Source organism: Chiloscyllium punctatum, chromosome 1 (genome assembly GCF_047496795.1).
Source record: "Chiloscyllium punctatum isolate Juve2018m chromosome 1, sChiPun1.3, whole genome shotgun sequence".
Classification (NCBI taxonomy): domain Eukaryota; kingdom Metazoa; phylum Chordata; class Chondrichthyes; order Orectolobiformes; family Hemiscylliidae; genus Chiloscyllium; species Chiloscyllium punctatum.
Window position 1 is genome coordinate 65,558,252 of NC_092739.1, and position 17,286 is coordinate 65,575,537.

Consider the following 17,286-nt stretch of genomic DNA (forward strand, 5'->3'; position numbering starts at 1 on the left):
AGTCAGATGTAGTAAATGTGAGTGGGAAGGGAATGACCAAGCTGTAACATGCCACTATCCTAAATGTTCTAAGAATGACAATAATGGTAATAGTAATAGTAATAATAATAAGGAAGGAGAGGCAGAGAAACTATACCAATGCGAATTATGTTCTTTAAAATTTAAGACAGCTAGAGGATTGGGGCAACATGAAAGGCATGCTCATCCCATTTTAAGAAATGAGAAGAGGAAAAGAGGAAAGGTAGAGAGTAGGAATGAGATGGAAAATAAGGAGGGTAGTAAGAGGGGAATATGGTATTATGAAGAGGTGGAAATGTTGCAACAATTAGAAGCAGAATTTAGTGGTTGTAAAAATATTAGTAAAGTTATAGCTGAGAAATTAGGTTCTAAAACGGCAAAACAAATCTCGGATAAAAGGACGTTATTAAATAAGAAAGGTAAAAGTTGCGATGACGATAAAGGAGTAGTTCTTAATATGAGTGATAGTAATGAAATGGATAATAGTGATCGGGAGATAGGTAGGGAAGTAGAGGAAGAAAGATTAAATGAAAAGAGTGATCAAGAGAGTAATAGTATTATGGATAAAGTAGACTATAAGAGTAAGTCACTAACAGAACTAATTAAAATAGTAGAGGATGATATGGGAAGGAATAAAGGTATTAGTAAGGAATTTGAGAACATAATGGGTATGATAATGGATAAATTGGGAATGAGCAAGGAAGGTGATAAGTATAAGAAGGAGACTCATATTAAATGAATAGGTTTGAAGCAAAGGGATAGTGGACCAAGAATGAAGAGGAAGGAAAATAAGGCTAAGAAAAGGTACAGTAAAATAAAGATGAATTTAAAGAAATGCAGGTCCTATATAAAATGAAAAAACAATACCTGGCAAGAACCCTAACGGGGCCTCCAGTTAGGTGTGAATGCCTCCTAAGTAAAGAAGAATTAGAAGACTACTATAAAGAAAGATTAACTAACTCTAATGATAAAAATAACTTGAGAGGTTTTGCCAAATATAAAAGGCAAGGGGAGGGATCGGTGAGTGGGACTCTGACAGGTCCTGTGACAGGAGAGGACGTGAATCTAGCCATTAAGGTGAAGGACGTAAAGACTGCTGCAGTGCCAGATAGGGTAACACTGAAGGAGATAGTGAAGATAGTTAATAAAGACAATACAGTGCTTCTTAGAATATATACTATTTGGATGGAATCAGGTAAAATACCGGATCAAATGAAAATAAGCAGAACTGTATTGATTCCCATAGTGAGTGATGAAGAAGGGTTGCAGGATATTAATAATTGGAGGCCAATAACTATAGGGCCAATTATGCTTAGGATATTTACTAAAATCATAGCCAGTAGACTAAGTAAAGTAATAAATCTGAATAAAAGACAAAAGGGCTTTATGGCCGGTGTAGCAAGTTGTGAGGAAAATATCAAAATCCTGGAAAATATTATTAATGGGGCTAAAAAGAATAAGAGAGGTTTAGCAGTAGTTTTTGTGGATTTAGCAAAAGCATTTGACACAGTGGGCCACAAATTAATTATAATAGCTCTTAAAAGACTCCAACTTCCGTCAATATTTATTAATTTGGTTACAAATTCATATGATAGTAATTTTACTCAAGTGGAAGGTTTTAAAAGTAAAACTGGAAAAATTAAAATTTTAAGAGGGGTTAAGCAAGGTGATGCATTGTCGCCGATTCTTTTTAATATCGTAATGGACCCTCTGATAAGTACCATCGAAGAGAAGAAGAAAGGAATATTTTTAGGGATAGATAGGAACAGTTATCACTGTGCAACATTAGTGTTCGCAGATGATATAGCGTTAGTTAGTCAATCGTACGATGGTATGGTTTATAATCTTAAACTTGTAGAAAAATTTTGTAAAAATACGGGAATGGACGTTAATATAAAGAAAACGAAAGGATTTTACTTTATATATAAAAATAAGACAATTATATATAATGATAAAATTAACTGGAAGTTAAATGAAGGGAGTATACAGTTTATAGAGCCAGGTAGTACGGATAAATATTTAGGTGCTAAGATAGATCCGTGGATCGACATAAGCCAATCAAACTGGGAAAGCCAAATAGATATATGGTTAGGAAATTTAAAAAGATCCCCCTTAAAACCAGTTCAAAAAGTAGAAATTTTAAAAACATATTTATTTCTAGACTATATTATCATTTAGTTTTATCTGAAGTCTCTATTAATTATCTTAACAAATTAGATAATAAAATAAAAAGTGCAGTTAAAGAAATTTTACACCTCCCGCAATCCATCACGGATGGAGTGTTATATGCCAAGTCCTGTGATAGTGGCCTTGCTTTAAACAGACTGTCAACCTTTATTCCAATCTCAATTATGAGGAAGTATGGGATGCTACAGAAATCTGAGGACGAAATTTTGCATGCATCATTTCGGTTCAAGGGTGACAGTGTGGCAACAAAAATGTATAAATTGAGTAAACTTAAAGTGATGGAAAACATCTGGAACCCGAATATTAATCGACGATTGGGTAAAGAGGATACTATCAGGGAAGATAGTGAAGATGAGATGGAAGAGTTTAGCAGTACCAACTATGCTAACTGGAGAGGTATAGAGATACAGAGATGGATGGCCCTCCCCTCTCAAGGGGCAGGGGTTCATTATTATAAAAATGATAGTATATCCAATGGTTGGTTGACCAAAGTACAATATATGAAGACGTCTAAAGTTACCAATTCGATTTTACTGAGAACAATTTACATCCAACAAGAGCATCAATGTCGTATGGAAAGCCATGTAATATCAAGAATTGCAGAAGGTGTAATGATACGTCAGAAACGTTTGCGCATATCTCGGGGTGGTGCCCTTATGTTAAAAACATGAGGATCAAAAGGCATAATAGAGTTGCAGAAGAATTAGTTAAGTATGGAAGAACATGTGGACAGTATATATAGAACCGAGAATTAAAGATGATGCCGGGAAACTTTGGATACTGGATCTAATTTTTCAGAAAGAACACCAGGTCGTTGTTGTGGATGTAACTATTAGAACGGATCTTCAGATCAACTCCCTCGAATCGGCGTGGGAAGAAAAGATAAACAAGTATAAACATCTAGGAAAAGAGATAATGGACCTCATTGATGGAGGAACGATATCCTTTTACAGTTTTGTGATAGGAGCCCAAGGGAAGTAGTTCGAAAAGTACACTGAGTTGATGAAAGACCTCGGGTTCTCGAAATTTAAATCTGTTGCACAGAATATCACAACCCTTGTTTTGTCTTTGACTCTCGAACTTTTACAGATTTTTATGGACCCTTAATTTCTCCTATTCACGTTATTTAATGAGGTTTTAATAAGTTTTAGGTATTTTAATAGTTTTAATTAATCATTTTAATAGTTTTTAATGGTTTTATTAATAAAAGTATATAGTTTTAGATCACTTAGTTCAAAGGTGGTGGGTAGATTGGGATGTTAATAATTAAAGTGCACATTTCACACAACAAGTGATGAGCGGTTACCTAGTCTAACGGTTGATAAGCCCAGCTCATCCCTTGCCTCGCTGAGATTCTGACTCACAATATCTTTTATCGTCCCCTTAAGATCATCTGGCTGGGGGGTTCGCTGGATAGGGGTATTCACGCGTCGACAAGCGACGTTAAAATCTCGAAAAGGACACGATCCATTGCGTATGGCGAGTGCATAAAATTAGCCAAATGCCTCGTCATCTAATTAGTGATGCACATGAATGGATGAACGAGATTCCCACTTTCCCTACCTATTATCTAGCGAAACCACAGCCAAGGGAACGGGGCTTGGCAGAATTAGCGGGGAAAGAAGACCCTTTTGAGCTTGACTCTAATCTGGCACTGTGAAGAGACATGAGAGGTGTAGAATAAGTGGGAGGCTTCGGCCGCCGGTGAAATACCACTACTCTTATCGTTTTTTCACTTACCCGGTGAGGCGGGGAGGCGAGCCCTGAGGGGCTCTCGCTTCTGGTCGGAAGCGCCCGGGCGGCCGGGCGCAACCCGCTCCGGGGACAGTGGCAGGTGGGGAGTTTGACTGGGGCGGTACACCTGTCACACCGTAACGCAGGTGTCCTAAGGCGAGCTCAGGGAGACAGAAACCTCCCGTTGAACAGAAGGGCAAAAGCTCACTTGATCTTGATTTTCAGTACGAGTACAGACCGTGAAAGCGGGGCCTCACGATCCATCTGACCTTTTGGGTTTTAAGCAGGAGGTGTCATAAAAGTTACCACAGGGATAACTGGCTTGTGGTGGCCAAGCGTTCATAGCGACGTCACTTTTTGATCCTTCGATGTCGGCTCTTCCTATCATTGTGAAGCAGAATTCACCAAGCGTTGGATTGTTCACCCACTAATAGGGAACGTGAGCTGGGTTTAGACCGTCGTAAGACAGGTTAGTTTTACCCTACTGATGTTGTGTTGTTGCAATAGTAATCCTGCTCAGTACGAGAGGAACTACAGATTCAGACATTTGGTGTATGTGCTTGGCGAGGAGCCAATGGTGTGAAGCTACCATCTGTGGGATTATGACTGAACGCCTCTAAGTCAGAATCCTGCCTAAATGTAATGATACCCTAGCGCCATGGATCACTTGTTGGTCGAGGATAACCGACTCCAGTCGGTGCGTATCACCATTCGATTCTGGTCTGGAGTGCGACCGTATGGGCGCTGCCTCTCTCCTTTACTTGCACCTCATGTTCATGGGGAACCTGGTGCTAAATCATTTGTAGACGACCTGATTCAGGCTCAGGGTTTCGTAAGTAGCAGAGCAGCTACCTCGCTGCGATCTATTGGAAGTCATCCCTCGTGCCAACCTTTTGTCGGTAACCGATGCACGAGAATTTACTCCCACGCACATTCGTACGCACCCGTCCGTTACCTCGGCTTTTGCTCGGGCCCCACATCGAACCCGACACCCTGCCGACCGTTTCACGCCCACAGGCGACCACCTCTCCCCGGGGGTGTTCGTGCGTGCGCCTGCCCGGGGGTGGCGGCAACGGCAGTCAGGCCACGGTCAAAGTGGGATGTGCTGAGTCGAGGGCGGCAGCTCTGCGTGTGCGTAGGGGGGATGGAGAGGTCGGTGAGTTGGTCGGTCGGTGTTCTTCCTACGCTCTTCTTGCCGCACCACCTCGGCATGCCAGCGCCTGGCGGTCATTCGTGCTGCTCCCTGGCCAGGAGCAGTTACGCGATGCCGTCAGACCGGTGTGCGGAGTGTGGGTCATGTTACCCACTGGCTATGGGTACACGGCAAGCGGCAGGGGACTTTTTATTTTTCCCCTCCTCTTCGCTTTTTGAAGAGGTAAGTTACTGAGTTACCCAGACACTTCGAATTTTTTTCAGTCAGTACAAATCAGGAACCAGCCACATTTAGAATTTTTTTGACTCAGTAGAAATCAGTAGCCAGCGGCACTTAGAATTTTTCCGAGTCAGTAGAAGTCAGTAAGCAAGTGCATTTTTGAACTGCTTACTGAGTTTTCAGTTCAAGTTGCGGCTGATGTTGGCTTCAATTAGTCCTGGGGGCTTAATTATCGCCTGGGGAGCATGCCCTGGTAGTGTGGCCGAGAAAGGAGCGCCTTTTGAAGGGGATGTTTCTGAATTTGGGTCCTTTTTGAGTTGCATTGCTGGATGGGTTTGGTTTTGAAGGGTGTGTTTGTCTGGAGTGCCACCGGCGGTGGGGTCAGGCTTAGGGAGAGTGTCCAGTTCCTGGTTAGGGATAGGGAAAGGGTTAGGCTTAGGTTTAGTGTTAGGGTTCCCGTTTTGGTAATGTTTGAGGTGCATTTTCCAAGGAGGCGAATCCACGGCTTCAGAGGGACTTTGAGACTTCCAGTCAGGGTAGCTCCGCTGGATTGGATCGGGCGGTTCTGCCGATGGTCTTGGCTTCGAGGGCGGAGTGTCATCGGTGTTCTATCCGAGTCTCAACGATTTACAAGGGTGGGAAGGGCTCCAAATGGGGATGGGAGTGAATGTGACGGCTCATACCGACTTTGAGACTTTGGGGCCGGGTAGCTCAGCCGGATTTGACCCGGCGGTTCTTCCGACTGTCTCGCCTTCGAGGGCGGACCATGCCCCATGGTCAGGACGGGTTTCATCCATTTCCAAGTGTGGAAAGTGGTCCAAGTGGGGATGGGAGTGAGTGTGACTGCTCATACCAACTATGGGAATTCGGGGCCGGGTAACTCAGCCAGATTTGACCCGGCGGTTCTCATGACTGGCTTGCCTTCGAGGGCGGCCTGTCCCCCATGTTCAGGCCGTGTTTCATCCATTTCCCACTGTGGGAAGAGGTCCAAATGGGGATCGGAATGAATGTGACTGCTCATACCAACTTTGACACTTTGGGGCTGGGTAGCTCAGCCGGATTTGACCCGGTGGTCCTGCCGACTGTCTCGCCTTCGAGGGCGGAATGTCCCCCGCGTTCAGGCCGAATTTCATTGATTTGCCATCATGGGAAGTGGTCCAAATTGGGATGGGAGTGAATGTGACTGCTCATCCCGACTTTGACACTTCCAAGCTGGCTAGCTCAGCCGGATTTGACCCGGCCGTTCTGCCGGCTAGAGAGTACCCAACACAATTGATCTATTGGAACCCAACATAGAACATAGAACATAGAACATAGAACAATACAGCACAGAACAGGCCCTTCAGCCCACGATGTTGTGCCGAACTTCTATCCTAGATTAAGCACCCATCCATGTACCTATCCAAATGCCGCTTAAAGGTCGCCAATGAATCTGACTCTACCACTCCCTCGGGCAGCGCATTCCATGCCCCCACCACTCTCTGGGTAAAGAACCCACCCCTGACATCTCCCCTATACCTTCCACCCTTCACCTTAAATTTATGTCCCCTTGTAACACTCTGTTGTACCCGGGGAAAAAGTTTCTGACTGTCTACTCTATCTATTCCTCTGATCATCTTATAAACCTCTATCAAGTCACCCCTCATCCTTCGCCGTTCCAACGAGAAAAGGCCGAGAACTCTCAACCTATCCTCGTACGACCTACGCTCCATTCCAGGCAACATCCTGGTAAATCTTCTCTGCACCCTCTCCAAAGCTTCCACATCTTTCCTAAAGTGAGGCGACCAGAACTGCACACAGTACTCCAAATGTGGCCTAACCAAAGTCCTGTACAGCTGCAACATCACCTCACGACTCTTGAATTCAATCCCTCTGCTAATGAACGATAATACTCCATAGGCCTTCTTACAAACTCTATCCACCTGAGTGGCAACCTTCAAAGATCTATGTACATAGACCCCAAGATCCCTCTGTTCCTCCACCTGACCAAGAACCCTACCATTAACCCTGTATTCCGCATTCTTATTTGTTCTTCCAAAATGGACAACCTCACACTTGGCAGGGTTGAACTCCATCTGCCACTCCTCAGCCCAGCTCTGCATCATATCTAAGTCCCTCTGCAGCTGACAACAGCCCTCCTCACTGTCCACAACTCCACCTATCTTTGTATCATCTGCAAATTTACTGACCCACCCTTCGACTCCCTCATCTAAGTCATTAATAAAAATTACAAACAGCAGAGGACCCAGAACTGATCCCTGCGGAACTCCACTTGTAACTGAACTCCATGCTGAATATTTACCATCTACACCACTCTCTGACTTCGACCGGTTAGCCAGTTTTCTATCCAATTGGCCAAATTTCCCTCTATCCCATGCCTCCTGACTTTCCGCATAAGCCTATCATGGGGAACCTTATCAAATGCCTTACTAAAATCCATGTACACTACATCCACTGCTCTACCCTCATCCACATGCTTGGTCACCTCCTCGAAGAATTCAATAAGACTTGTAAGGCACGACCTACCCTTCACAAATCCGTGCTGGCTGTCCCTAATCAAACAGTGTCTTTCCAGATACTAGTAAATCCTATCCCTCAGTACCCTTTCCATTACTTTGCCTACCACAGAAGTAAGACTAACTGGCCTGTAATTCCCGGGGTTATCCCTATTCCCTTTTTTGAACAGGGGCACAACATTCGCTACTCTCCAGTCCCCTGGTACCACCCCAGTTGCCAGTGAAGACGAGAAGATCATTGCCAATGGTACTGCAATTTCCTCTCTTGCTTCCCACATAATCCTAGGATATATCCCGTCAGGCCCGGGGGACTTGTCTATCCTCAAGTTGTTCAAAATGTCCAACACATCTTCCTTCCTAACAGGTATCTCTTCTAGCTTATCAGTCCGTTTCACACTCTCCTCTTCAACAATACGGTCCCTCTCGTTCGTAAATACTGAAGAGAAGTACTTGTTCAAGACCTCTCCTATCTCTTCCGACTCAATACACAGTCTCCCACCACTGTCCTTGATCGGACCTACCCTCGTTCTCGTCATTCTCAGGTTTCTCACATACGCATAGAATGCCTTGGGGTTATCCTTGATCCTATCCGCCAGGGATTTTTCATGCCCTCTCTTAGCTCTCCTAATCCCTTTCTTCAGGTCCCTTCTGGCTATCCTGTATCCTTCCACTGCTCTGTCTGAACCTTGTTTCCTCAACCTTATGTAAGCCTCCTTCTTCCTCTTTACTAGACATTCAACCTCCCTCGTCAACCAAGGCTCCCTCACACGACCATTTCTTTCCTGCCTGATCGGTACATACATATCAAGGACACGTCGTATCTGCTCCTTGAAAAAGTCCCACATTTCCACCACATCCTTCCCTGACAGCCTATGCTCCCAACGTATGCTCCTCAAATCCTGTCTTACAGCATCGTAATTTCCCTTCCCCCAATTGTAAAATCTACCTTGTTGTGCGCACCTATCTCTCTCCATAACCAAGGTGAAAGTCACAGAATTGTGGTCACCATCACCAAAATGTTCACCCACTAACAAGCCCACCACTTGTCCCGGTTCATTACCGAGTACCAAATCCAATATGGCCTCCCCTCTGGTTGGACAATCTACATACTGCGTTAGAAAAGCTTCCTGGACACACTGCACAAACACCGCCCCATCTAATCTACTTGATCTAAAGAGCTTCCAATCAATATTTGGGAAGTTGAAGTCGCCCATGACTACGACCCTGTGGCTTCTGCACCTTTCCAAAATCTGTTTCCCAATCTGTTTCTCCACATCTCTGCTGCTATTGGGGGGCCTATAATAAACACCCAACAAGGTGACTGCACCTTTCCTATTTCTGACTTCAGCCCATACTACCTCCAGAGGCAGATCCCCCTCAAACTTCCTTTCTGCAGCCATTATACCATTTCTAATTAGCAATGCCACCCCCCCCTCCTTTTTTACCACCCTCCCTAATCTTACTGAAACATCTGTAACCGGGAACCTCCAACAGCCATTCCTGTCCCTCATCTATCCATGTTTCCGTGATGGCCACAACATCGTAGTCCCAGGTACCGATCCACGCCTTAAGTTCACCCACCTTATTTCTGATACTCCTTGCATTGAAGTATACGCACTTGAGCCCATCTCTGTGTCCGCAAGTAGTCCCTGTCAGTGCTACCTTCTCCACAGCCTCCCTACAGTCTTGGACATCCTGACACACAGCTAGCTTACTTGCTGGACTACAAGTCCGGATCCCATCCCCCTGCCAAATTAGTTTAAACCCCCCCGAAGAGTGCTAGCAAACCTACCCCCCAGGATATTGGTGCCCTTCTGGTTCAGGTGCAACCCGTCCTGTTTATACAGGTCCCACCTTCCCCAGAATGCAGTCCAATTGTCCAAATATCTGAAGCCCTCCCTCCTACACCATCCTTGCAGCCACGTGTTCAACTGCACTCTCTCCCTATTCTTTGCCTCTCTGTCACGTGGCACCGGCAACAACCCAGAGATGACGACTCTGTCTGTCCTAGCTTTTAGCTTCCAGCCTAACTCCTTGAGCTCTTGAATGACCTCCCCACCCCTCTTCCTACCTATGTCGTTGGTGCCAATGTGTACCACGACTTCTGGCTGCACACCCTCCCCCTTAAGGATTCTGAAGACACGGTCCGAGACGTCTCGGACCCTAGCACCTGGGAGGCAACAAACCATCCGAGAGTCTCGCCCATGTCCACAGAACCGCCTGTCCGTCCCTCTAACTAGAGAGTCCCCTATAACTAGCGCTCTCCTCTTCTCCCCCTTTCCCTTCTGAATCTCAGAGCCACAGACCCCTTCACTGCAGCTTACACCTGCAAGGCTGTCCCCCCCAACAGTTTCCAAAGCTGCATACTTATTTTTTAGGGGAACGAGCACAGGGGAACCCTGCACTGCCTGTTTCTTCCCCTTCCCATCTCTAACTGTTACCCAGCTACCTCTGTTCTCTGGCGTAACTATGTCCCTGTAGCTTCTATCGATCACCCTCTCAGCCTCTCGAATAATCCTCAGCTCATCCAGCTCCAGTTCCAGTTCCCTAACTCGTTCGGTGAGGATCAGGATCTGACTGCATTTCCTGCACACGAAGTCGGCAGGAGTATCGGTGGTCACCCCTACCTCAAACATCCTGCAGGAGGAACACTCCACCGCCTGCGCTGCCATGACTGTACACTGTCTCCAAAAACAAGAACACTGAGTCAATAACCTGTGGACTTTAAAGTTAGGTTATTGCATTAAAGCCAGTCTCAATACTAGAAACTTGGCTGTTCGTACTATGTTCCCCTGAGAATCTATCACCCCCTACATTTTCCAAAACAGCATACTTGTTTGAATGGGGATAGCCACAGAAGACTCCTGCTCTAACTATCTACCTCTCTTACCTTTCCTGGAGTTAACCCATCTATATGACTGTGTCTGCAACCTTTCCCCCTTCCTTTAACTGCCATCCATCGCATCCTCTTGCTGTTGCAAATTTCTCATTGCCTCTAACTGTCTCTCCAACCGATCCATTTGATCTGATAGGATTCGCAACCAATGGCATTTATGCATTAAGCCATAAACTCTTCTTAAACTCCCACATCCGACACGAAGAGTATATCACTCTACTAAAGGCCATTTTTGCTCCTTCACAATCTACAGACCCAGAAAATAGTACTGTCTTATTCTTCTACAAAACACTGCTCCAGGTTTATTAATACTTATGGCTTATATTTTAAGTTTAATGAAGGGACATATCTCAAAAAACATAATAATCAAGAAAGAACCCACTCCAGTCACTACTGCAGACTTCCTGTAGGCCACATTTAAAACTATTCACTTATCTCTTTCTGTGCTGTGACCTCACCCAAACAGATTCCTCCAAGATCAGTTGTGAATTTCACTGTTTGTTAATTTTCCCAGACAGACTCCGATGTCCAGCGATATAGGAATTCAAACAGCAAAGGCAGTAGCTGTGCAGGTTCACTGTGGTGTCAGTTTCTTTCTTTCTCTCTCTCCTGCACTAATCTCACTAAGTGCTTCCTTTGTCTGTACCTCTCCCTTTTAAAACTGCTGCTTTTTTAACCTTTTTTTTTCTCCAAAGTTCCAAAACAATACAACAGCATATAAAACAATAATTGCTGCTCCAGGAATTCGAGGAAATTAGCTCCAGCACCTAAAATACCCCCAAAAAGGAGCATCCTCCATCTTGGATTACCCAGAATCCTTTGAATGTTCATATTTAAGCAAATTGCTGTTGTTGAGCCTACTCTTAACTACATTTAACTGAATCTGAGAATCTGATGTACTCTGTGATCCAAGACACTGGTGACATGAGTCTCTGGAAGGGTTCAAACTTAATATGGAAGAAGTGCTGGATAGATTGTTACTACTTAGCGTTACAAAGACATCTGGACTAGATAAAATGCATTCGAGAATTTTGAAGAAAGTGAGAATTGAAATTGCAGGGACACTGACCACAAACCTTCTATTTTCCCTGGACTTGGAGGTGGGAGATGTTGCAAGAAGACTGGAAAATTGCAAATATTGTGGTCCTGTTTGAGAAAGGTCGTAAGATTAAGCCTAGCAATTATACACCAGTTAGCTTAACTTCAGTAAAGGTAAATACTGCAGGTGCTGGAAATCTGAAGCAAACACAGAAAATGCTGGAGAAACTCAAACTGACAGTATTTCTGGAAAAACATTGTTTATGTTTCAAGCCCTGTATGATTCTTCATCAGAAAAGTTATACTGGACTCAAAATGTTAACTCTGTTTCTCTCACCACAGATGCTCCCAGATCTGTTGAGTTTCTACAGCATTTTCTGTGTTTATTTCAATTTAACTTCAGGTGTGAGAAAGATTCTGGAACAATTATTTGGGATAGAATTCACAGTTACAAGAAAAAGGTGGATTGATTTGGAACAGTCAGCATGCATTTCTGAAGAGTAAACTGCGTTTAACTGGCTTGATAAAGTTTTGAAGAGATAACAGTAAGGCTCCATGAGGGTAACACTTTGATGTGGTGTACATGGATTTCAAGAAAACAGTTGGTACAGTGGCACACACAATAACCTTGTGAGAAAATTTATAGGTCATGATATAAAAAAGGTTGGTAGCAAAACGGACACAAAACTGGCTGACTGATAGGAAATAGTGGATTAGTGGTGCTGGAAGAGCACAGCAGTTCAGGCAGCATCCAACGAGCAGCGAAATCGACGTTTCGGGCAAAAGCCCTTCATCAGGAATAAAGGAATAAAGCCTGAAGCATGGAGAGATAAGCTAGAGGAGGGTGGGGGTGGGGAGAGAGTAGCATAGAGTACAATGGGTGAGTGGGGGAGGAGATGAAGGTGATAGGTCAAGGAGGAGAGGGTGGAGTGGATAGGTGGAAAAGGAGATAGGCAGGTCGGACAAGTCAAGGAGACAGTAACTGAGCTGGAAGTTTGAAACTAGGATGAGGTGGGGGAAGGGGAAATGAGGAAGCTGTTGAAGTCCACATTGATGCCCTGGGGTTGAAGTGTTCCGAGGCGGAAGATGAGGAGTTCTTCCTCCAGGCGTCTGGTGGTGAGGGAGCGGCGGTGAAGGAGGCCCAGGACCACCATGTCCTCGGCAGAGTGGGAGGGGGAGTTGAAATGTTGGGCCACGGGGCGGTTTGGTTGATTGGTGCGGGTGTCTCGGAGATGTTCCCTAAAGCGCTCTGCTAGGAGGCGCCCAGTCTCCCCAATGTAGAGGAGACCACATCGGGAGCAACGGATACAATAAATGATATTGGTGGATGTGCAGGTGAAATTTTGATGGATGTGGAAGGCTCCTTTAGGGCCTTGGATAGAGGTGAGGGAGGAGGTGTGGGCACAGGTTTACATCCCGCACCTCCGCCCTCAGACCCCACCCCTCCAACCGTAACAAGGACAGAACGCCCCTGGTGCTCACCTTCCACCCTACAAACCTTCGCATCAACCAAATCATCCACCGACATTTCCGCCACCTCCAAAAAGACCCCACCACCAGGGATATATTTCCCTCCCCACCCCTTTCCGCCTTCCGCAAAGACCGTTCCCTCCGTGACTACCTGGTCAGGTCCACACCCCCCTACAACCCACCCTCCCATTCTGGCACTTTCCCCTGCCACCGCAGGAACTGTAAAACCTGTGCCCACACCTCCTCCCTCACCTCTATCCAAGGCCCTAAAGGAGCCTTCCACATCCATCAAAGTTTTACCTGCACATCGACTAATATCATTTACTGTATCCGTTGCTCCCGATGTGGTCTCCTCTACATTGGGGAGACTGGGCGCCTCCTAGCAGAGCGCTTTAGGGAACATCTCCGAGACACCCGCACCAATCAACCAAACCGCCCCGTGGCCCAACATTTCAACTCCCCCTCCCACTCTGCCGAGGACATGGAGGTCCTGGGCCTCCTTCACCGCCGCTCCCTCACCACCAGACGCCTGGAGGAAGAACGCCTCATCTTCCGCCTCGGAACACTTCAACCCCAGGGCATCAATGTGGACTTCAACAGCTTCCTCATTTCCCCTTCCCCCACCTCATCCTAGTTTCAAACTTCCAGCTCAGTTACTGTCTCCTTGACTTGTCCGACCTGCCTATCTCCTTTTCCACCTATCCACTCCACCCTCTCCTCCTTGACCTATCACCTTCATCTCCTCCCCCACTCACCCATTGTACTCTATGCTACTCTCTCCCCACCCCCACCCTCCTCTCGCTTATCTCTCCATGCTTCAGGCTCACTGCCTTTATTCCTGATGAAGGGCTTTTGCCCGAAACGTCGATTTCGCTGCTCCTTGGATGCTGCCTGAACTGCTGTGCTCTTCCAGCACCACTAATCCAGTATTTGGATTTCAGCATCTGCAGTCATTGTTTTTACCCTGATAGGAAATAGTGGCAGTCACTAGATATTTTTCAGGTTGGAGAATGATTTATCGTGGATTTTTCTAGGAGTTGGTATTAGGATCCTTGCTTTTCCTAGTAAAAATTAATGATCTAGATTTTGGTGTGCAGGGGATAATTTCAAAGTTTGCAGATGACACAAAACTTTGATGAATTGATATCTGTAAGGAAGATGTACAGAACTTCAAAAGGACATAGTTAAGTTTGTGGAGTGGGCAGACAAGTGGCAGATAAATTTCAATGCAGAGAGGTGTGAGGTGATGCATTTTGGGCAAAAGAACATTGGAAGACTACACAAAATAGGTGGTATAAGTCAAAAGGAGCACTGGAGCAGAGGGTCATAGATGTATTGTGCACAGATCATTGAAGATGGCACAACAGGTGGAAAGAGCAGTGAATAAAGCAATGTAGTGTTGTAGTGTCCTAGGCTTTATTAACAGGCAAATAGAATACAAAAGTAAAGGAGTGATGTTGATCTTGTATAATACCGTATAGTTGTGAGCGCCACATAGGAATGATATGAAAGCATTGAAGAGACTGCAGAAGTGGTTTACAAGAATGGTTCCACGGATGAGGAACTTTGGTTATGAGAAAAGAGTGAAGCGGTTAGGATTGCTCTCCTCGGAGAGAAGGCTGAGAAGAAATTTGATAACGGTTTTTAAAATCATGAACAGGGCTAGACAAAGTAGACAATGAGAAACTGTTCCTGCTCATAAAAGTAACAAGAACACGAGGCCATAGATTTAAAGTGATTTGCAAAAGAAACAAGGGTGATATGAGGAAAACACGTTTTCACACAGAGAGTAGTCAGTGCACCATCTGGAATTTGATTGAGGCATGCAAGAGGCCGTTGGACAATTATTTAGCTAAAAATAACATGCAAGAGTATGGGAAGAAAGAAGATGACTGGCATTAATCTCATATGATCATTTGAAGAGGTAGTGCAGTCATAATGGGGTGAAAAGCCTCCAATGGCAGTATACGATTTCTGTGATTCTGAGTTAATGATGGATCCCAGAATCAGAAACAGAACTCTCAGGACAATCTTGAAGATAAATTATGGGTTCATAAATAAACTGTTTCTGTTTATTCATGATAAAGATATTGGAGATTGAAAAAAATTTTTCAAACATTTAGATAATGAAAGGTATTTTTCTTTTCCAATTATTTTTCAATGGGAACTTTCCATTGGGAAGATAGTTCTCTGCAGAGACAGTCATACAGGGTAACTAATGACAGGATCTTGGGGTGGGTCATGTGAGGAAACATCCAGGAATACAGTCAACCAGTGTGATAAACCTAATACCAGTGTTCTATTTTGGAATGGTTCAAGATTATCATTTCAAATTTGCAGCAAATTCTGAACATTTTTAAAATAATTTAATAAATGGAGCCTGTTAAGTCAAAGTCGTTTGACTATCAAGAGGGGCCAACTGGAGGGGGTTAAGGAAACACAGAAAGGCAATAATGTTCAGTTCTGATTAAAGATTAACTCTGCTTTTCTCTCTCCATTAGTGGTGAGTATTTTATTATACCTTATCGTGTTAAGTTTCCTTGGCAAGATCTTGCAACATTTTATGGGGAATTCCGGGCAACTAGTGAACAATTAACCCATCAGATTGATCCATCTTAAAGTTATTTTCCAACTGAAGAGTCAGCAGTGACTGCCTAACCTGATTTATGACTTGCTTGTAATACAGACAATTCTGTTTTTAGCATCATTATCAGGAAGATGGAAACACCATTACCTTTTAAATCAAATGTTTTTTAAAGTTATTTAATTATCACAGGTTTGATTGCCTGCAATACAAATATTTAGTACTTATTAATAATATTTGTGCTGAGATGTAACATTTCTAGTCATTAAAAAGCAATTGTTGCTGTTTCCTCTGTGACATTGACTGTGACAGCAAAGCAAAATGGCTTTCATCTACTGTTCCTCAACATTGCTCCAATATTAGATACATTACGCAATAAGTAAAAATAAATGTATTTATACCATATTTCTCACATTCTCAGGACTTCCCATTGGACTTCATAGTCACTCTGTACTTTTGAAATATCACTTTTATTTGACAATGAGCTCCATTTACAATGAAAACAATTGACAGTTTATGCATTTTAGGTGATATTCATTGAAGGATAACTATTGGATGGAACAATTCTCAGGTTTCAGAATTGGATTCTATACCATCAATGGGAAACTGCAGAAGACAAGTGAACATAAGAAAATGACACACAAACACTTTAAGCATGGTTCCCCTTTCTCTGAGGAGAGGCCTGTGACCAGTGGTATGCCACAAGGATCGATACTGAATCAACTGCTTTTCATCATTTATATGATTTGGATGTGAACAAAGGAGGTATAGTTAGTAAGATGCAGATGACAAAAAATTGGAGGTGTAGTGGACAGTGAAGAAGATTACCTCATAGTACAATGGGATCTTGATCAGGTGGGCCAATGGGCTGAGGAGTGGCACACCGAGTTCAATTTAGATAAATGTGAGGAAAGGCAAATCACAGCAGAACTTATGCACTTAATGGGAAGGTCGTGGGGAGTGTTGCTGAACAAAGAGACCTTGGAGTGCACAGTTTCTTGAAAATTGAGTCACAATTAGATAGGATAGTGAAGAAGGCGTTTGATATGCTTTCCTTTATTGGTCAGAATATTGAGAACAGGAGTTGGGAGGTCATGTTGCGGCTGTACAGGACATTAGCTCGGCCACTTATGGAATATTGTGTGCAATTCTGGTCTCCCTCCTATCAGAAGGATGTTATGAAACTTGAAGGGGTTCAGAAAAGATTTACAAGGATGTTGCCAGGGTTGCAGGATTTGAGCTACAGGGAGAGGTTGAATAGGGTAGGGCTGTTTTCCCTGGAGTGTATAAAGTAAATAGATAAGGTCTTTTCTCTGGTTATGGGAATCCAGAATGAGAGGGCTTAGAGTCATAGAGATGTACAGCATGGAAACAGAACCTTCAGTCCAACCCTTCCATGCCGACCAGATATTCCAACCCAATCTAGTCCCACCTGCCAACACCTGGCCATATTCCTCCAAACCCTTCCTAT

At 44.2% G+C, this 17,286-nt stretch overlaps 1 protein-coding gene and 1 pseudogene across 1 annotated transcript in view; both read left to right on the forward strand.

The window, feature by feature from the left end:
• The window catches only part of LOC140482965 (28S ribosomal RNA), an 8,239-nt pseudogene extending 3,403 nt beyond the window's left edge, over positions 1 to 4,836 (forward strand).
• Positions 1 to 17,286, forward strand: part of pgm2 (phosphoglucomutase 2) — a 137,460-nt gene that overhangs the window by 44,215 nt on the left and 75,959 nt on the right. The gene's annotated exons all lie outside the window — the stretch shown is intronic.